The 23,566-nt window shown below is 40.7% G+C and overlaps 1 protein-coding gene across 4 annotated transcripts in view; it reads right to left on the minus strand.

The window, feature by feature from the left end:
- SCUBE1 (signal peptide, CUB domain and EGF like domain containing 1) overlaps nucleotides 1-23,566 on the minus strand; it is a 203,580-nt gene that overhangs the window by 166,102 nt on the left and 13,912 nt on the right. The gene's annotated exons all lie outside the window — the stretch shown is intronic.

Genomic DNA, 23,566 nt, shown 5'->3' on the forward strand with positions numbered 1-23,566 from the left:
ATAAGAGAGCGGATAAGTGTTTTAGTAGCATATTAGGTAAGTAAACTGTGTTTTTTTGGCAATATTTCTAAGGTGGAGGCGACAGGACTGGGAGAGAGACTGGATGTGAAGAATAAAGCAGAGGGTGGAGTCAAAGGGAGACTGAGGAGATTGTTGTGTTATTGACGATGAGGTAGGTTTGGAGGAGATGAGGACTCCGGGAGGAACCATGCGGCTCTCCGGTGTTGTGGAGCTTCCAGTGTGACTTGAACATAAAACTCTACAGCTACGAAGCCACACCTCGACTAAATTAGTTGTAGAACTCTAAATACATATGCATGATTCTTCCTGGATGAGATTATTTGTTTGTTAAATTGATCTATTTGAGAGTTTGGGGATTTGTTTTACCGTATTATTGCTTATGATGGATGGGAGGGTGGGGGGGGGGGGGGGACACCCAGCTTATGATGGATGGGAGGGTGGGGGACACCCAAAGCCCATTTATGTCCAGGAATTATGTGAATTTCGTCATTTGTTGGAATACGTAAAGTATATAAATCTATAACTATACTGTTTGTATGAACATAAACTATCCTGCCAATAAAACAGATAAGTTAAACTAAATGAAACGTTCAACACACAAGGTTCTGATCGGTTTTAATACATAGAGATAAAACATATAGGGTCTGATTCACTAAGGAAAGTAACCCCCCCCCCCCCCCCCCAAATAAAATGAGTAACTTTGAACCCTGGCAAAACCATGTTGCATTGGAGGGAGAGGTAAATTTAAAATGTGATGGCAGATTTATAGTTGGGATGGGGCATATCCTAGATCAACTTTAAAATTTCAGTGCCCAAATAAAGCCATCAAGTATGTGTGTGCTACATGAAAAAACAGTCAGTATTTAACTTATGTGCAAAATAATAAACAAATTTGCACCCCTTGCATTGTAACAAGAAAAAACTTTTTTTTTTTTACTTACTTTTCTTAATGAATCAGATCCCCTATGTTTATATGGGGAAGAGAGTCAATTAAAATAAATCATGTTAAAATGCCCTGAGCACAAAGACAAGGAGGAGGAGTGGACATTCTGCACTCTGGGACATAGGTGCGCTACAAGGGTTTTGCAGTACGACTGTCCACACACACACACACACACACACACACACACACACACACACACACACACACACACTACACAGATAGCGGTCTTACAGCTGCATAGATTCTTCTTATAATATCACATCAATCCTACATGAACTTAGCCAAGTACTCATGAATATTAATTACTGTAAGAAGCGCCCATGTACTGGCAGGAGCCCGATCAGTGCACTTCTCAGAAACACTGCGCCTCCTGTGCATGTTTCAGATCAGAATGCCACCTGTGCCTCTCGCCACTCAGTGTGTGCACAGATCAGAGTATGAACTGACCAGAAGCCAGTATCGTGGTCGAAGCGGAAATTCAGAAGTGGCACTAAGGAAAATGTAAGCGAATGGAACTTGATAGTTATACAAATCAAAGTAGTAGGAGAAGTGGCGGTATGGCATACTAATGTATACCTGCCCACATACAACATGGATATAAACCCTAAACTAGATCTATGATCATGAGTACGAACCTCGCTGGCGTTTAAAAAGTAAATAAAAAGGTTGGTCCCATCCCCTAAGAGTACCAGCACTCGTAATCTGGGCTAGTAGCTGCAATCTTAGGGTGGAGGGGGGGGTGACTACAAGTCCCAGCGTGCCCGTGGCTGCAAGAACTGGCACTTGTAGAACTACAAACAGACACCACTGATGACCCCTACCTTATGTGCCGTGATGTGTCAGCACACTCTTTTGCATGCATCCAGAACCAGCTTCATTGCCTTGTACTAATTATTATAATTGTATAATTATTAGCACTAAAATTTATTAGCACCTGGAATTTGAGGACTGACCACCTATCCTCCCAACTTTTTCCTAACTCTCCTTATCACGTTCTTCCCACCCCACATCAAAATACAAACCTTACCATCTTTAGGTCCAAGTATGACAGAGGGAAAGTATTGGCTTTAATCTAGTGCGCAGACAGTCTGACTGATGATTGTAAATCTTCATCTATTTATATAGCACCACTAATTCCACAGCGCTGTACAGAGAACTACTCACATCAGTCCCTGCCCCATTGGGGCTTACAGTCTAAATTCCCTAACATACACACAGACAAACACAGAGATACTAGGGTCAATTTAATAGCAGCCAATTAACCTATCAGTATGTTTTTGTAGTGTGGGAGGAAACCAGAGCACCAAGAGGAAATCCACCCAAACACAGGGAGAACATATTCCACACAGATAAGGCCATGGTCAGGAATCGAACTCATGACCCCAGTGCTGTCAGACAGAAGTGCTAACCACTGAGCCACCGTGCTGCCCAACAGTAAATCCAAACAGTTTAGCTAAAAAGTAACTTTTATTTATAAACTTTAAAATTGCAATGTTAAAATCAGCAAAATAAGGTGAAATTGCGAGTTAAAATGATAATACAATCTGCTGAGTATACCTTGTAACCCCTTTACTCGTATAATTCTTACTGAATTAATTTATTTCTCATAGAGATTAACTGTTATCTTGCTTCTTGATTTAGAACCGCTATCTAGACCGTTTTTCTCACAGCTCTCACTTCTGTAGCCGTGTAAAATAAATATTGTCTGGAAGATTCTACAGCTGTTTGTAAAGCTCAATATATGAGATACAGTAAATTAAAACAACACTTGGGAGTGACTCATGTAACATTTGCTGCTTCCATCAATAGTAGGCTAGATTATTGTACTTTTTAAATATATAATATAAATATATATATATATATATATATATATATATATATATATATATATATATATATATAGTGTTGTTAAGCTGCTAATTATTTTTAAAATGTTGACAGTTACATTCAACTCATTGTTAAACTTAATAACTTGAAGATTTAAATCCAGCCAACGCTGGGTACTTCAGCTAGTGTATATAGATAATTTCACATACAACAGAGTGAGGTAGCGAATAGTAGTTGTGAACTAAAAAATGCACATTAGTGGTGAGATTAAATTAACTTTTACCAGGGACCAAGTTTGCTTTGCTGATAATCGCTTCAGTTTCATTCGAGTTTCTACTTCATTCTGAAGCAATATGCATCCAATCTTGCAATCTTGTTATATTTCATTGTAATAATTATTTGCATTTCCTTGGTTTTTCCCGTTCCCTTTCACTCCTGATTTTATCGTTGTTTTGCAATCTCACTCTTTTATTTCATAAAACAGTTTGTTTAGCGGGATTTTTTTTTTTCTAAATATTGCTCTTAGGCAAGAAAGTTGTGGCGCCTGTTTTCCCCATATGATCAAACACCCTAACTGTTCTGAATTAGGCAGGACAGTCCCAATTTCTGGGGACTGTCTCACGGATCAGGGCTTTTGCCCCAATTCCCGGACAGGTGGGAGAAACGTCCCACTAATGGACGCACCATCCATGCCTCGCCTACTAGTGGAACGAGGGCGCAACATTGAAGGGGAGGAGAAAGAGGCGGGCCAGTGCTTCAGAAGCCCCAGACACCATGATGTGGCCACACCCCGTGCAGCATGACCACGCCCCCTTTCTCGTGAGCATGCCACATTTGTCCCGATTCCGCGAGAGGTATGCAAAATTAAGTTTTGGTTAATTTTGTAAGCGTTTATACTAGCTAACCCAATAAATACAGAGCTAATATGCAGATAAAGAGTTCAAGAAATTTAGTAACTTGGCCGGATTTTGATGGTCACGTCTAATCAGAAATTCCACAGAAAGTTTTGTAAAAAATGAAAAAGAAAAATGGAAAAATAAAAAAAAAAAAAAACAAAATTAAAAAAATAATAAAAGAAAAAAGTAATTAAAATTTCTTGTACTCCCGCAGTTTAGAGAATGAATTCGCCTATGTCAAATCAGAGCAGCCTTCCATGAGCTCAATTGCTTGTTTGTATTGAAGATTTATTCCCCATCTGTTTGTGTCACATGACATTTTGGAAGCATTCCATGATGGGCAAAATACAATAATTATATAAAGCAACAGTCTAAAATGTCAGAGCTTTTGACGATTGGCTGCCAGCTTTTTACCTTGGCGCCTTTGCAGACGCTTTTATTTAATCGCAAAAATAATAAAAATAAATAGGATTGGTTAGATACACTCTTTAATACGGCACATTCTTCAGCCTTTGACAACCAGAGAACGTTATTCAAGCACAGCCTCTGGCAGAGAAATTAGATTGCAAGCTCTACTGGAACAGACGCACACACACGGTTAATTAACTCAAAAAACAATTTAGATTCTAAATCTGAAATTGTTTAAGTAAACTGGGGCGCCTGGAGGAAAACCATGCAAACACGAGGAAAACATAACGCAAAGACGGTCACGATTCCTAGCAAATTGACAGGCTGGTTTCTGATAACGGCGTTGAGCCTGCAGTGCGAGTGTAGGCAACGGGTAACCCCAATTCAACCATTTTAATAAGAAACACAAATTATGGGCATGAAAATGAAACAACAAATACAGGTTTTGTGCTAGTGCTCCTCTTACGCTGGAGCTTGTAAACATCATGGCCTATTGTTTACTGTCAGACCATAAAATGTTTGGCATACACTGCTCTGTCCATGGTACTGAGATGGTACTACAGGACCAACACCGCACACTCCAAGCGGACACAAGTTGTTGCCTACAAAAGAAGGCACATTACCACTCAAAACTATGCACATAATTAACAATCATCTAGTTCTCACCAAGTCCTAAAATGTGACAAAAAGTCTATATCACATTATACTTTGTAATTATTTAATCAACAAAAAAAAATAAAAAAAATAAGCCAACATAATGAACGTGTGAAACAGTAAGAACTCCCCATGATTCAGTAACTCGTAGAGCCACCTTCAGCAGTGATAACGTGAAGTAGTCCGCTCTTACATATATACGGGATTGAGTCATTTTGTACCAGTCCTCCTTACCGTACCGCTTCCGTTCATTCATGTTTCACAGCAATTATTTGTCATTTATCTCTCGTAAGGTCCTGCCACAGCATCTCAATGGAGTGGAGGTCTGGATTTGGACTCTGAAATCGCAAAACCTTTTGTTTTTCAGCCCTTCATTTGTAGAATCGAGAATGTGCTTAGGATCATTGTTCTGTTGCATGAACCAATTTTGGGCACGTTTCAGCTGTTGCTGGAGAACACTCAGATATGAAAATGAGTTCATGGTGGACTCCGACAACATGGCATCCGGATCCTGTGCCTGCAAAGCTCAAAACCATCACCCTTCCACCACACAGCATAAGGTTCTTGTGGTAATAGGCTTTCTTTTCACCTAAACAAGACGTGCTACAGGATGGTACTCGTTTGTCCAGAAAACACCGTTCTAGAATCTTGTGTTTCATTCATCATCATCATTTATTTATATAGCGCCAACATATTCCGTAGCGCTTTACAATTGGGGGATCAGATGCAGCTTTGCAAACCCAAGTCATATGGTGCAGGTTTTTAGGGTTTATTTTGAGAAAAGTAGCTTTCTCCTGGCTACCCTTTCATTTAAGCCCTAAATTAAACCCTAATTCAGGGTTTCTCTGATGGACATGAACCTTTAACATTTACTGTGCTGACAGAGGATTGTAGAACCCTGGATGTAGCTTTTGGGTTCATTGAGATTTCCGGAGGCATCATATAGTCCGATATTTGGGGGAATTTGCTGACAGCCCTGGTGGGAATACTAGTAACTGTCTTCATTGTTCTCCCTTCAATCGCTCGGTAGAAGATGATGGGTTTGGTAATTGCCTTCCAGACTGAGCAGCAACGACTTATTCTCAGAGATGGTTGCAGATGTCTTTACTCTTCGAAACATTAACCTGAATTCTCAAGACCAAACTATAAAAAAGTTCTGCTTTTATATAGGGATGGTGGCACGATCAGATAATGAAATAATGAGGTGCATTTATATATCTGCACTTGGCTGAAATGAACCTTACTGATATGGAAACAGTAAGAGTATGCTTGTTTTTTCACACCTGGCTTCATGTTTGATTATTTTTGTTAAATGACATCATACAATGTTATGTATCATTTGTCACAACAGATTAGGCTCTATTATAGGTCTTGGTAAGGACTAGATTGTTAATTATGTTAAAAAATGTAAAAAAACACATGAAAGAGGATGTTCTTTTACACTATACAAAAAGAAATAAATAAATACAATTAAACTCAAGGGAATGGTGTGCTGATCCCAATTGAAACAATTCCATAAACATCCATTTCCTAATTTGTATATAACATTCAGAACATGAATGGAAGCTGCCATGTTATTTCTATAATGATCCCAAGAGGACAGCGCCTTCTAGCTGTCAGGAGGACATAAACAGGATAAAAGGGTTTAATTGCCCGACAAAGAAAAAAAGAATGACCCAAACAACTTTTGAATTAAATCCAGCCTGAGATCACCCTTATTTCATTAAAGTTTAGCCATTCCACACTTTGTTGTTACTTTTTTTAATGTAATTTTACAGTACTTCTTTAAGAGAGCGATATACCAAATCTTACAGAATAATCATCTGAAAATAGTCAAAAATAGGCAATAAATAAGAGACTTCTGTGCTGGTACATCGGGTTGTTTTGTAACACTGTGAATGAACTCAAAATTCCTCATTCTGTGCCAACCTTCTTTGGCATCGTGAAGACCCATATAAAAGCTATTTTATTGTAAATGGAAAAAAAAAAAAAAAAAAAAAAGAAGTAAAACTATGAATTTTCAACTATGTTCGTAAGAACCAAGCAAGCGCTTTTCAAAGTTTAGCGGGTACCTGTAGCCCCAACACAACGAGGGAAGGCACACCTGTCATTCCAGAGAGGTATGTTGTATTTCACAGTGTAGGAAGCCATTGCGTGGGATGAACCAATATTTTTGTGAGGACACAGCCTATTAATTTACTGGACATCAGTTCAACCTAGCAGCCTTATAAGCAATTATGCACGAGACAGAAATTAGGTTGGCCACACAAGCTGAAATACCATAGGATGTCAGGCCAATATATCAACCAATGAGATTCCAGTTATTTTCTAGGATAGCTAGAATCTGATTGGATGCTATGGGCCACACCTCCACGGTTCCTTTTTAGAACGCTTGATAAATCTAGCTGTAGGAAGAGAAGCTCCTTTTCCTTTACATAGCACATGTCAAACGTTTTCCAAAAATCAAATGTATTTTCATTTAAATTTCTGCATATAAGTATTTAAAACAAAGATGTAGGTTATTGCAGAAGACGCTAAAAATGTTTAATGAAGTCCGTTTCCTTTTCACTTTAGCTGCACAAACGATATCTATATTTCTGCATGATCAAGAGATATTTATGAAAATATTTGCTACCTCGACTAGAAAGCTTATAGGCCCTGAGTCATTAAGGAGAGCAAAGCATAAAAAAAAAGGAGTAACTTTGCACCTGGGCAAAACCATGTTGCATTGGAGAGGGAGTAAATTTAAAATGTAGGGACAGATTTATAGTTGGGGTAGGACATGGCCTATAGTAACTTTAAATTTCATTGTAAAAATAAATCTATCCAGTATTTGTGTGCTACATGAAAAAACAGCCAGTATTTAACTTATGTGGAAAATAATAAACTAATTTGCACCCCTTGCATTGTAACATGGTTTGTCCCGAAGAACATTTACTAATTTTTTTGCCTTATTTTCCTTAATGACTCAGGCCCATACTGTTTTAATGAAGCAGTTTCTGGTATAAATTTTAAAAAAAACTTCCCTCCACAGCCTCTATAAAAAAAATTAGTTATCTGGTTCCTAGTGAACCGATTGGTTGCAATCTCAGATCTTGGTTCATCCCACAAGATGGCATACGGTGCCTCCTTCCCAAAAGAAAGTATGAGAAGACGACATGGACGGGGCAAGATGACAATACGCCTCATCAAGTGGGCGTGGCTCACACTGCATCATCACACCCCTGCTAACTCGTAGGCAGGGAGAATTCTGCCCCATAAGCCTCAGAAGAGCGGTAGGTCTCCCAATAATCTTGGAGTCTCCCGGACATGCCGGGAGAGTGGAAAGCTATGTGTGTGTCGTTGAGCTACATCTCCCATAATGCTTTGTTAGCCGCTGGAGAGCTAGGTCAACATCTGGAGGGTGTAGCTTTATTTATTCCCCCCCCCTCCCCAACTAAGCACTGGAAAAAAAAAAATGGCACAAAATACTGACCTCTTAGTTTTACAACTTCCAAAATAAAAATAGTGTTTGGTATTAAATTGGCAGCCTGAAACAATACCAGTGGTTCCGGTTAAGTGTGACTGGTCTGCCCACTGGGAAACAACGAGACCACAAGCAAAACCTCATTGAACTTCCTTCCACACCGTCTGGTGAGTCACTTACCCTACAGCTCAGCTGATTTATATCCCGACTTACCAACCGTTTGACGTTTCTTTGCTATCCTGAGCATTCAAGGTTATTTACTCTAAGAAACAGCTCTGCAATTATGGTTAATATCCAGGTCTCAGAGGTCTCTGGCAAATAACAGATTTTTTTTTTTTAAGTATTTGAACTTAAAACAAAATGAGAATCAATTACTCTACACAAAAGACTGGTGTTTTTGTAGGCACCAGTCCCCAAGATAATTTGTTTTTTTTCGGGGGAATATCCTTTAACATAAGAGAGGTGCTTTATAGCAAGAGGTTTTCCTGCACTGCTATATCCAATTATTTCTTTTAACTCTCCGCTAAGCTCCGCTTGAAACCAGACTCCCAAATAGTCTCCTTTTTTCCCCCCCTCTTATTGAACCGCAGAAACATTAAAACTCTCCCTCCCCCAATAACCTGCCCTCTGCTGCTATTGTGAAAGTGTTGAAAAGGTTACTGCTTTTGCAAGTTAAAGTGTAACCAGACCTAAGGAATTACTAATGATTTTATCATCTTTACACAATGTTGTCTGCTGTCGGTCATGTGCAGGGTTTTATACTACTTTATGGGCGAATTTAATAAAATAGCAAAGAGCTATTGCAAAAAAAAAACTATACCTTGTTTTTTAATTGCATTAATAATTTACAATGATCATAACCCTTGTCTACAAAAAAAAAAAAAAAAAGAGGTCAAATAATAGTGCCATAAGCTACCGATGTCTTATCAGCTGTGGCAGAACACAAGTCCCAGCATGCTCTGCAGGCCGGGAGAACGGTGAGCCATTGGGCTGCCTACCTCCAATAACCATATTTAACTTCTACACAGTAAGTGATTTCTGTATAAATATTGGCTTTACGCTTACACAGTATAAAGCCCAAGGTGGGGTGTTTACAACCCACTAGCCGCTCTATAAAGTGAAGTACTAAATACATTTGGCTCACTAGTCCCTCCAAGAGGGAGGCAGATAGCCTTAGTGTGAGAGGAAACTGAGACTGCGAAAAGTAGGAATGTTTAGGGCTTCATCTTAAATGACCACTGCAACACCAAACTGCATCTGGGCGTTTAAAGCAAATTATTATAGTTAATGTACATGCTATAACATGAAAATTAAATCCATAGAGCAAATCATACTTGCCTACCCTGCCAAAATGTGCAGAAGACTCATATTTTGGGTAGTTCTCCCGAAACCCAGGGAGAGCAGGTCCCACTCCCTTGTTAGTTAACAGCTACAATCTCTTTGCAGTTTTATTTCTAAACAACGATTTAATAATCTTCTAATGAGTCTAATAATATCTGTTTAATGAGCATGTAAAGCCAAAAAAACAAGATGACTCATTTAAATAATTACATTCTCCAAAAACAAAATCTGGGGGGAGATTTATCAAAGCTTCTAAAAAAGGCACAGTGGAGGTGTTGCCCTTAGCAACCAATCAGATTCTGGCTTACCCTCGTGATAGCCGAATATTTTCATTTCTGGGTCTTGTTGTAATGGCAGTGGTTACAGTATGCAAATGAGAAGAAGATTCAGCAGCAATCTAACAGTATAAAAATAAAAATAAAAAAATAATATGCCCAAAATGTGGAAGAGAAACAAAAAATCTTCTCTTCATCACATAACCTATATTAATAGGTTTCACTGACTATAACTAGAAATTCAAAGTAAAAGTTACCCCTATCTAACAATATGGTAGATTTTCCATGTAAACATTTGTACATTAGAATGTTCATATAAATCTGCCCAAAAAAGGAGCATAAAAGATTAGGGACAAATCACAGCAAAAACAAAATAAATAAATAAATAAAAAAGGAAATCCTGAGAATGATTAAACGCCCTACAGGTATTCAAGTTCTATTTTAATTCATCAATTACAGTTCAAAGCCCATTTGTTTAGTTGTTAATTAAGGCGGATGTCAGGATAGTGAGCAGAAGCTAATTACTGGATCGAGATCTGAGATCTTTATTTTGGATTTGATGATTTGGCTCCATTGCCAAATACTCATGTTGTTCATTGACCCGTAACATACCCAGAGGGGTAGGCACATGGCACGACGCAGCAGAGTTGTCTCTTACACCAGCAGTATACACGACGCAGCAGAGTTGTCTCTTACACCAGCAGTATACACGACGCAGCAGTGTTATCTCTTACACCAGCAGTATACACGACGCAGCAGAGTCATCTCTTACACCAGCAGTATACACGACGCAGCAGAGTCATCTCTTACACCAGCAGTATACACGACGCAGCAGAGTCATCTCTTACACCAGCAGTATACACGACGCAGCAGAGTCATCTCTTACACCAGCAGTATACACGACGCAGCAGAGTCATCTCTTACACCAGCAGTATACACGACGCAGCAGAGTCATCTCTTACACCAGCAGTATACACGACGCAGCAGAGTCATCTCTTACACCAGCAGTATACACGACGCAGCAGAGTTATCTCTTACACCAGCAGTATACACGACACAGCAGAGTTATCTCTTACACCAGCAGTATACACGACACAGCAGTGTTATCTCTTACACCAGCAGTATACACGACGCAGCAGAGTTATCTCTTACACCAGCAGTATACACGACACAGCAGTGTTATCTCTTACACCAGCAGTATACACGACGCAGCAGAGTTATCTCTTACACCAGCAGTATACACATTCATCTATTTTGAAAGCAATACTGGTAATGTTGCACTAAAGGACATGTCCACTGTCTGACATGACCCCTTCAATTGTAATGGGCGGCATGGCCGCCATCAGGGTGGTGCAAGCAGTTCCAACAGCCCAGAGCCCAAACAGATTTATTAGGGGAGGGGGGCCTCTGTAGCGAATTAAGCACCAAAGCGGCTCCATTTTGGTTTCTCCTGAGAGGTGACGGGCGGGGAGAGGCCTCCACGCTCAAGGGATGAGGCAGCGGACCCCCTTGTAGGCAGCACGTCCACCTCCACTCCCAAGATGTGGGGGGCCCACGGCTACTACCATCTGCACCAGTCCCAGGCCCACAGGTCCTTCCGTGAGAGAGGTGCCCGTCTCCTGGTCAGAGAGCCACACCAAGGCAGTTAGCGATGCTGCAGCTCGGCCGACAAGTAATTAATATCGTCACAATGCTGCCAATGGAGAGGAGCCAGCAAGATGAAGCAGAGAGGTCAGCAAACCGCTGGGGTTAGATAGATACAGGGACGGGGGTTGACTGAAGAGAACCTGGGGGGGGGGGGGGGGGAGACAAGTGTTTGGTAGAGTATAACCTCAAACTTGGGGGAGTGAGAGAAGGAAGGAGACGGGCCCAGCCTGTTACAATTGTACTGGGCCCCACAAGTATGGCAACAGGTAAGGGAAAGGACACCACAACCAAAGAGACATTTAAGGGACACGATCATCGCCATACAAGAGTTCTTCCATGTTTGAAATATTACAGCTTCGACTGATATTTAATTTTTCTCTTAAATCAGGCAATTAAAACGGCTGCACATAATATTTTTAAACAGTACACTAATAGCAGTGCTAAGAATAAATGAGTATATGATCAGTGTACTAGAATAACATCGTAGAATCAAGTGTAAATAAATATATATATATATATATATATATATATATATATATATATATATATATATATATATACACACGTATATATACATATACACACACACACACACACACACACACACACACACATATATATATATATACACACACACATATACACACACACACACACACACACACACACACACAGTAAATGTTTCAAAGTCAAAATACAAGTAAATAAATAAAATATTGTTACAAAACTGCTGGTAAGAAGCTTCCATTGCAACATGTACAAGCTATGAACTATGGGTATTTGCAGAACTTGCTTCCCTCTTCTCCCCACTACAACGGATCAGTCCGTAGGCCCCACCATCCCGCCACGGTTCAGTTACCCTGCTCCTGATTGGAGGAGCTCAGCACATGTGGTTACTGAGTGTCGTGGCAGGGCAGCCCATGTACCGCCCTAGCTGCCTTTGGCGCAAGCGACAGGGAGGGTGGAACAGGTCAGCCCAGGGCAGATCCGCTGACTTGTAATAAGATGCTACCAGGAAGGGGCCAGGCTGGCAGGCCTACTTGCTAGTGGCGGCCTGGAGCTGGAGCTACTTCAGCCCTGCTCCTGATAGGGTAGTGTATTATTAATGGACGGTAACACGTTGTCTGGGTAAAAACAAAAACATCTCAGCAGGAACATAGAGAGCATCACCGAGAGGCAGCTGACATGTGGGTGGATACACGTAGTATCATAGATATTTTGTGAAATCCGCCCAAAAATTAGTGTTCCATTCCAGGTGGATTTAACTTGTAAGAGTTCCTAAAGGTGTTTCAGAAGATTAAAATAAAAAATAAATAAATTAAATGTCAATGATGTATTACATGCCAGTAAGACTGAGAAGCATAAAACCAAATGCCTCATTGTACCACATCTACACAAACACACATAAATGTCCTGTAGAACTAATGCCATAAAGCCATACAACTGTGACTATTAACTTGACCACGTAACATGAATTCCACACAGGGCTGCTACAAGCTGCAGCTTTGAAGTGACAGTTCTACAGCAGATGCTAAATTGTACTTCAAATATATAAAACCGCCAAGAAAAATTCCAGCCTATGACTACATAAGAAGATTGTGTGCAACATGCAAAAGGCAAAAAAGATATACAGAGATCTATTTAAAAAAAAACTATTAAAAAAAATAAAATAAAAAAACTATTCAATAGGTAAAATACATAACATGACTGAGAAGCCCTGAAGATGAAAATGTTGACAGATATTTGACACTTAAAAACCGATTCTCAAACTTTTTTTCCAACTTCAAGTCTATGCGGGATTGTGGCTTTAACTGGGATCCATATTTTTTTTTTTGTTAATGTATTTTTATTATTTAGAGAATGATGGTGTTCCCAACCTTGGGTCTCCATCTTTTCTGATACGTAAATCCTGTGGTCTGGAGAATTATTCAGTGGTTTGGGTAATGCTCTCATCATCTCCCGCCTCAACTACTGCAACCTCCTCTGGCATTCGCCTCGCTCATCATATCCTCGATTCAATTCTGTCAGGCGCCGTCCCCGCTGTTCTCCCACGGAGCAGGGATGTCACCTGACATTTCCGGCCAGTGGTGTCCTGTTGCAAGACGACAGGCCGCAGCGTCCCCCGGCCGGCTTCCTGATGTTGGGTGCATGCACGCCTCGTCCCGTTGCTGGCCAACAGGACGCTACGCCTTCCCCTCCATCCTGCAGCCTCCTCCTATCAGCTGCAAATTGCCTCTATATAAGCTACACTCTGGCACCTTTTCAGTGCCAGAGTATCAGGTCTCCATATTGGTTTACCTGTTTCCCCCAGCATTGCTTATCTCTATTTCCTATTGATTTGACCCGGCTTTCCTGACCATTCTTCTGTTCCTGTGTTCTGGTTTTGAACATGGCTAGCTGACTATTCTTTGGATTCTCGTGACCCCTGACCTCGGCCTGTTGACTTCGCTTCTGGATCTCCCTATTGTACCGCCTGTCTCCGCTGACCTGACCCGGACCGTCTGGACCTTTCTTCACCTCGATGGTAACTGTCCAGGTGGACCGCGAGCTGCATACTCCTTGCAGTCAAGAACATACCTCCTTGCGGGGGTACCTGGTGAAAACCAGGGGTACGTTAGACTCCGCACCTCCTAGTTCAGTGGTGCAAATACCAGTGGATGTTCTCTGTGGCTACTCAGCCTGACAAATTCATCCTAATGCCACCGATCTGGCTCTCTCGCCGCTCCACAATCACTGCACTGCTCCGCTAATCCCTACACTGGCTCGCCATAGCCTCCAGAAACTAATGCCAATTACTCACCCTCAACTACAAAGTCCTCAATACCAACATTCACTCACTCACCTCCAAAAAATCTCACACTCACACTCTTATACAAGCCTATGAGCTGGACGTAGCCTCGTCCTTTGTAACCACCTTTAACTCCCGACTACAAGACTTCTCCGGTGCCACTGCCCACCCATGAAATTCTCTACCGCAGCTGACCAGACTTACCCACAGCCTTCAAATCTTGCAGCACCATGAAAACCCACTTCTTTACTAGAGCCTAATGATAACAATAATGTGCGTCTCATTATAGCATAGCTCAATACACACCAGGAGCCAGGTATCCAATGCTCCTAAGAAATAATTTCCATTGCTTAAATTTTAGAAACCATTTCTATGGATGTTTGTGAATGCACAGCCTCCCCGGCTCCTTTGAAGATAGCATTGAGTTTATCACCAAAGAGAAAAGAACTTTCAAAGGGAAGTGTTGCCAACATATTCTTTGAATAATTGGACACAGTCAGAGAGTTCTTCTTACAACCACAGCTGAAGCCATAGTTCTGGTGGAAAAGGCAGCGGTATCCAGTGATGACTCACAGAAGCGTTGAAATCACGCTAAAAAGCATTGAATTCCTCTAAGTAGATACCGTCTACTAATCTCATCCCAAACTTCTGTATGTAGAATAACTGCCCAAATTCTGAACGCTCTTGGAACAGAAGCCATCACTACACCAGATTTCAAAACAGTTCCAAAGTAAAAGTAAAGTTTCTTAACACAACTTTCCATCTTCATCATCTATTTATTTATATAGCACCACCAATTCCGCAGCGCTGTACAGAGAACTCATTCACATCAGTCCCTGCCCCATTGGAGCTTACAATCTAAATCCCCTAACATACACACACACATACCGACCGAGAGAGACTAAGGGCAATTTAATAGCAGCCAATTAACCTACTATGTTTTTGGAGTGTGGGAGGAAACCGGAGCACCCGGAGGAAACCCAGGCAACCACGGGGAGAACATACAAACTCCACACAGATAAGGCCATGGTTGGGAATGGAACTCATGACACTAGTGCTGTGAGGCAAAAGTGCTAACCACTAAGCCACCGTGCTGCCCATACCGTCTTCCAAAGGGATAGCTATTGCCTCATCAACCTTTAGAAATTAACTCCATATTGCAGTCTCATTATCTTGGAAGGGAATTATGCAATCAATTCTCTTTAGGTTAATCTATCCAGTCGCTCCCATTCCTTATATATTAGTTCTTTTACCACCTGGTTCACTGAGAACACTACTTTTCTTACAACAATCACCAATCCCCATAGGTCTAGTAATAAGCGTATTAGAATCCACACTATCAAGGTTAAATAACCGAAGAGCTTCCTTAATTTCCCTGGCTCACTGCTAAAGGACCAATCAGGATCAGCAAGTGACCCCCTTCCCTCATGGAGATGAAAGTGGACTTCAATGGACACGCACCTGAAATTCACATCAACCCCGAGCTTGCTACCAGGTGCTGGCAAATAGCAGCCCCAGGGGAGCCACCCCTCTTCCCAGATCGTCCGACCTGACACATCAATTGGAATGCATGAGATGCAGGTGGTGCTCATCTAATTCACGATGCAAGGTAGCACGTTCATTTTGAGGGCATTCATTCTTCACGTCCACGATTCATTCTTCTACTGAAAGTTCATATTTAATTGTAAAAGCTCTTTGTATACTCTGGTAGATGCAATCGAAGAGCTTCCAATTATTACCATGAACCTTATATCCTAATGGAGTGCCAGAATCCTTAAGCAAGTCTGGAAGGGATATTCAGGGACAAGAACATAATTAATTGACCCTAGTCTTTCTGTGTGTCTGTCGGTCTGTGTGTCTGTCGGTCTGTGTGTTAGGGAATTTAGACTGTAAGCTCCAATGGGGCAGGGACTGGTGTGAGAGTTCTCTGTACAGCGCTACGGAATTAGTGGCGCTATATAAATAACTGAGGCGGATGATGGCGTCTACTGAAATAAACCACTTCAATTGTGGGTAACAGGGAAACAGACATTAGTAAATAAGTCTACTTTCATTTGTAATATACTTTATGAAAACTTGACAACCCCCTTAAAACACTGACTTTGAATAGCCTGTATAATAAACCCTTTTCGTCAAGAGAGGGTCTGTGTTTCGGCAATTAGCAGGTTACACATCCAAGCCACCATGCTAATTGCTCTTACCACTATCCTATACTCCCTCTCTCCCTATACAGATAATTAGATTGTCAGTTTTTGAACACCAAAATTGCGGTGAAATTCTAACAATTTTCTTTCAAATGACTATTTAAATATTTATAGTATAATAACAGACACCTTAAACAATCCTGCCCCACCGCCTCTAAATAAAAAGATACAAATTTGAAGTTCACCAATGAAAAATTAATAGACTGCGGAGAGTAATACAGAAATGTATTGCAAGGAAAAGTTTTGGTATTTAATTAGCCCGTTTATAAAATAATCCATTAATCATTTACCAGGTAAACTTTCTGTTGCTAAGAGAACAGTTACTAATGTCACAGAGGCATTATAACCTCTTCGAGAAACATTTAAAGGAAAGAATTTAAGTGCAGCCGAGCCCCATATAGAGTATGATTAATTGCTGTGAATAAGACATGAAGTTTTCTGTTTGCGTAGAGAGTGCCCTTTTCCTACCAGATTTCACATTATAAACAAAAGAGAAAGTATTTAAGAGCGACAGCAGCATATTCAAACCCAAATTCCACCTATTGTAGAGCTACAGTCATGTGACATGACACGGAGAGGTCTTGTTTGTGGGGATGGTCATGTGACTATCCCTATTTTTCCAGGTACTGTCCTATGTAAAGAATTGACCCTGGAAATGTTGTGGTTTTTCAAAACAGACTAAATGAGCAGTACACTGTACAGTCCATTTGTTTTCCTCTATTTAATCCAAGGTTTACTGTCCGTTCTTTGTCTCAGAGCTCTAGGCATTAATATTTATTGCATAGGAATATTAAAAGTGCAAACAAAAATGACAATGTAACTAGTAAAAGTATATTGACGGGTATTGTGGGTACATCGTACTTGCCAACTTTTCCTCATTGGCTTCAGGGAGATCCCAGGGGAGGTGGGCGTGCGGGGGTGGGGCTTGACGAATCGCACAATTTTGGCCCCGCCCCTGAACGATTGTCACCATTTTGGCCAATAAAAGCAGGCTAAGATGACAAAATATTTGCGTCATTAAGCCCCCCCTCCCACCATTTATCTACTGGGAGGCGAGAACAGGGACGTTGCCCTGCTCTCCTGGGAGCCCGGGAGATCTCCCAGAAATGCGTGAGTCTCCCAGACATTCTGGGAGAGTAGGCAACTATGTGTTAAAAAAAAGCAGCTAATGAATCTTTAGATACTGAAGTGTCTTTGACAGGTAAGACAACATGACTTCAGTAATGGAGACAGAAATGTAAGTTTTTGATTAAATCTTGGTCTCCATGAAAATGGCCACCTCCATAGCCATCAATACATGGACATAGGACACAATTTGTGAACTGTGTCATCATGCCACAGATGGCGAAGCCAACCATGTCTTGTACTGGCTCAGCATCAGGGAGAATGCCAGACTCTTCAGGGAGTGAGGCAGATCACCCCTATTTCAGGGAGTCTCCCTGACATTCAGGGAGAGTTGGCAAGTATGTGGTACATGATTGCCCACCTAGACCATGCTCGATGTGCTAAAATGCATCTGCTCAGCAGCAAACGGTCCCTGGTAATAATTTCAAAAATTCAGCAAAATATGTCATTTGATCTTACTGGTTTCCCCTTTAGGCTGCTTTTGATTGGCTTACCAACTCCCCAATTGCCCCAGAGCTAGATGGCACCAACTTCCACTGTGCCCCAGGTGTGTACAAGAAATAAATGTATACTGTAAGTATATAAATGTTCATCATTTTATATCAAGTGAAAAAGTGATTTAATAACAGGCAGCGTGCTTCCCCGATAACTCTGTGGCCCTAGGCCTGGCCTAGGAGGTAGGTTTGGTTTTTTTTTTGCTAAAAAAATAAATAAAATAATACAGGCCTACGTGCATGGCCGATGCAAGAGGAAATAGCCCCAAAAAATAAAAAAATCCAAATACTCCAAGTGTGCGTGTGTGGGGGGGGGGGGGGGGGGCGCTTGTTTATTTGTGGGTGTGTATTACCACTGTTGGGCCCTGAGGTAGGCAGAGAGTGGGGTCACTGATTTCTGAAGCATTATGTTCACCTTAAGAGGCCGAAACATTTGTGGCAACAGAGGTGTATAAACAATCATTTGTATATACATAGTACATAAATAACTAATAAAAAAGAAGCAATAAAGCGAATGACTTTATTTTACTGACCTCTAAACCTGCTCCGGTATATACTAGCCTTGCTGACCTATTAAACACAGACTATATGTAACTCATGCTAATGGCAAATGCCTACGTAGAATTAGGTAACCATTTTTAAACAAGTTGAAAACCAGCAAAGTGAGAGGTCACTCAGGCTGCCAGGTATAACACATTCCTGTTGTATACATAAACATTGGCTGGTAAATCTTCCCTCAGCCTCTGAGACAACACATCACTAAAATCGGTTCCGCGATGACTCAGTGACATTTGAAGGAGTCAGAATGAATTCTCACAGAAATCCCAGTTGTGATGACCTCTGTAGACTAGACTTCCAGGCCTGTAAACCTGTATAAATAAACCTGACAGAACTGTGCTAAAGGGCTAGTCTCTATGACACATGAACACATCTAACGATGGACAAGCAGGAAACGTGTCTGTCCGCTTTACCCATCTTTATTGTCCGTTTACATTTAATAAAATTATGATCTTATACAAAATTTCAAGTCTCATCTTTGCCCCATTTGCAATATAATTATATGCACCACAAAACTGGACTAAGTTTTAATTCTATGCTAGGGAAGCAAAGCAACGAACAGCAAACTAGACTATACAGTGATCATGTCACTGGACACCAATGGGGAGAGCTGCTCCAGATGGTGGAGAGCTTGTTTCAAAGGTCAACATGTATTAGTACAATTACTAGATGACAGAGGATACTTTTTACAAAGCGATTAACAATTCTTGGAGGACGACAGACAATAGACATTTTTGTAGTAAAACGTAGTAGACAGTAGAGGTTCAGAAGGACGGTGTTGTCAATGGAAGAACAATGCGTCTCTCACATACTTTTCTACTCTCCCAGGGGGTCTCCAAGAAATTCTTGAGTCTCCTCGACGTTACGGGAGAGTAGACCATCCTCCTTGATGTGGCCTCAACCTCTAGGACACAACCTGTCTCCGCACCATACTTGCCTATTCTCCCGAAACGTCTGGGAGACTCATGAAATTCGGGGTGTCCTCCCAGACTCCTGGGGGAGAGGGCTATCCACCCTGATGCAGCCTCTCTTTCTTGACATGGCCTTGATGGCAAGAGACGACAGGCAGGTCCTGTTGATGCCAAGTGCATCGTCACATCCCCTGTACTTGCTTCTTGGGCTCTTCTCAGAGAGATCCCAAAGGTAAGCAAGTATTCTCCCTTACGAGGTTGTACTTTGGTTGGATTACAAGACCCTGGTTGTTAAAGTGTCCCAAAGTTTTAAAGGGGAAATTTTAGTTTCTTATAGAGTAATAATGGGGATGTCTTTAAATCAAAACCCCAAATTTCAAGCACTGCATCCTACAGAAGATGGAAGTTGCAAGGATAAAAGCCCAACAAATTATTCTCAGCATAACAGTTCATTGAAAATAGGAGCTTTTAATTATATAAAACAAAAATACAACAAAAAAAACAGGGAGATTAAACACACGAGAGAGTAGAACAAAAAGTAAAATTTTGAAAGAAAATAAAAAAATTCCGTTACACATTTTAGCCAAAAGCCTTGGGATACCCTCAGGGATGGGCAATTTACCATCAATTTTCCGTTGTACGCTTTTTTTTTTTGCAAGGTGAGGACATGGGGCCAACCTGCAACAAGTGACATTTGCAGAAGCACAAACCTGTACTGATCTAACCAAAATCATACAGACTGACCCAACACACACGTCCAAAGAAGGTGATAAGGCCCTGGCTGCTTTATAAGTCATCTGTTGGCATCACAGGAGATAATTGAGTCACAACTATACCATTTACGATGTTCAATAACTGGGTAGCACACAGCAGAACACCAGTTGAACACAGCTACTTTATAGACATGAAAATGGAATAGAGTGTATTACAAAGGGCAGCATGTTGGCTTAGTGGTTAGCACTTCTACCTCACAGCACAGGGATCATGAGTTCACTTCCAGACCATGGCTTTATCTGTGTGGAGTTTGTATGTTCTCCCCGTGTTTGCGTGGGTTTCCATCAGGTGCTCCGGTTTCCTCCCACACTCCAAAAACATACTAGTAGGTTAATTATCTGCTTTCAAAATTGTCCCTAGTCTCTCTCTCGGTCTGTCTGTCTGTGTGTGTATGTTAGGGAATTTAGACTGCAAGACCCAATGGGGCAGGGACTGATGCGAGCGAGTTCTCTGTACAGCGCTGCGGAATCAGTGGCGCTATATAAATAAATGATGAAAGATGAAGGTTCTACTAGATGTCCACTAATAAAAACTATGGGTCAGATAGGGACATGAGAGGTTAAAATACAGTATAGCACTTCTATCAGTGAACTCTAAATTCTGCAACCAAAAATGCTATCAAAATCATCAGAAGGAGTGTGTATGGTGAACCCAATATAAAACTAGGTGGATGTTTGAATCTGAAATGTGCTATGTATCCACAACGTTCCTGTATCAGGTACACAGGTAGCTCAGATCCCTAATCTATTATCATAGTCAAGAGCACCAACAAAGCAGCCACGCTCTGTAAATATTGAGGCTCCTAGTCGGCATCATGTTATTTTCAGGGGTCTCATAATTGGCCCCTGACCCCATATTTCCTTTATGGAGACACTTCACATTGCATAACGAGATCAAAGCACCGGCACGTAGTGTTCACGCAGCCAAGACAGCACATTAACCTATGTGCTGGCCAATTAGTCAGGGACTAACGTTCTACACAGGCTGTGTGACTGCACCATAAAAGTGACCTCATTAGATAGCGGATCAAAGAGAGGAGAGTGCTCTGGCCTGGAGAGCTGCATGTGACCCCTGTGGGTAGCATGTGGACTCTGAAAATGAACGTATTGTGTGTTAAAAAATAAAATAAAATATACGTATAATAAACTAAATAAAAAAAGACGTAAATCACGCATATCTGTATTCAACTAGAAGCGGATCTGAAGAAACGTCTCTTGTTTGATACAGATCTAGGTACACTCTGCACAAACGTCACTTGTCCCATTGAGACAGGCACAGCAGGGCAGCACGGTGGCTCAGTGGTTAGCACTTCTGCCTTACAGCACTGGGGTCATGAGTTCAATTCCCGACCACAGACGCTGCTGTGTGCACTCGATCTTCGCACGCCCTTACTGTACATTTGCCCCTTCCCCTCCCTGTTCCACTCTTCAAGCCGTAGGCTGTTGGAAAAAAAACAAAAAAAAACACACACACAAAATACGCCACGTAAACGGACTTGCGTTCCTTAATGAATCTGGCCCACAATTATCATTACACTACAGAAAAGTTTTTAATTATTTGATTTTAGAAAGCAGAATTTCTCATCTAAAATTGTGAAAACGCAGTTATTTGCTGCACAAGGACGGAGATAAAATATCTTTGGAAAATATCAAATCTAATCCGGTTTTTCCCTACTTACAACATCAAATCTAATCCGGTTTTTCCCTACTTACAACAAGACATATAACTGTACAGAAACTGCAACAGCTTAGAAAACAAAAATGAACATATTTTGTCTCTTAAGTGCCATTATATTTATAAAAACACACTAAAATGTTACACTGCAGTTTCCTACTGTTTAATAAGTCATCTGAAGTTGTTTAAATAAATGCAACGCTCTCAACATCAGCTCAGTAACTACAAGGCAAGATCATGTGTCAAAAGTAATAGGCTCGGGATTGTAAATCGTACACATGTCCGATCTGTTCGACACTAAATAGCAAACAAATCTGTAGACTTTGTTTATTGCTCACCGCTCAAAAAGATATTCTCCCATGTGGAATAGATCACCTCATTAGGGACCCTCAGAGTTCAATTTACTTAACCTAAAGGGTATGCCGGTTGGAATGTGCAGGAAAAAAAAAATCTAAACATTTGCACGACAATCAAAGTTGACGTGCAGTAGGCTACAGTTTAATGGGAGGAAACAAAAAAAAAGCCAATTCATACTGTTAATTCAAACATGTCTATTTTACTCTGCAGAAATCAGATCTTTGGTGGAAAATAAAAAAAATGCAACAATCTCATTTTTAGACTGAGCCAAACCAGACACGGGGGAAAAAATGGCTTGGATTAAACTGACACAGATATATGGTGAGGTTGACGATAAAACAGAAGTTGAGCTTTTCAAATACAAGCATTTTAGGGTTTAAGGAAATCTTTGATGTGGACAGCAAAAAAAGAGACTGAGATTGGTGATGTTAAAGGTCTGACATAAAACTTGTTCAGAAAGTGTAGAATTAATTTGTATGGAGTCACAAATACGGACATAACTCCCAGACAAGCCAGAGGCCTCTTCCATGTGAAGATTTTTTATTTTTTTTGAATAAGCCATAAAATTAGTAACATTTGATTAATCATCAGGTTAACTTGCAAGAATAAACTATTTTTTTTATTATTTTTTTTTATTTTTTTATGTTTTTTTTAGATGACAAAATGAACCATTAACCTTAATGTGACTTAGAATATAGAAGGATTTACAATACATTTTAAATAAATGTATACGAATGTCACACGGTATATTATGGGTAGCACAGTGGCTCAGTGGTTAGCACTTCTGCCTTACAGCACTGGGGTCATGAGTTCAATTCCCGACCATGGCCTTATCTGTGTGGAGTTTGTATGTTCTCCCCGTGTTTGCGTGGGTTTCCTCCGGGTGCTCCGGTTTCTTCCCACACTCCAAAAACATACTGGTAGGTTAATTGGCTGCTATCAAAATTGACCCTAGTCTGTTTGTGTGTGTGTGTGTTAGGGAATTTAGACTGTAAGCTCCAATGGGGCAGGGACTGATGTGAGTGAGTTCTCTGTACAGCGCTGCGGCATTAGTGGTGCTATATAAATAGATGGTGATGATATTACAGTGGACCTGTCTATAACACTTTTTTTTCCCCATTTTCACTTTGTTTTTCTCAATGTCAATATACATATATAATAAAAGATAGATTTAGAAAGATATTCTTAAAAAAATAAATTATA

Source organism: Mixophyes fleayi, chromosome 4 (assembly GCF_038048845.1).
Source record: "Mixophyes fleayi isolate aMixFle1 chromosome 4, aMixFle1.hap1, whole genome shotgun sequence".
NCBI lineage: Eukaryota > Metazoa > Chordata > Amphibia > Anura > Limnodynastidae > Mixophyes > Mixophyes fleayi.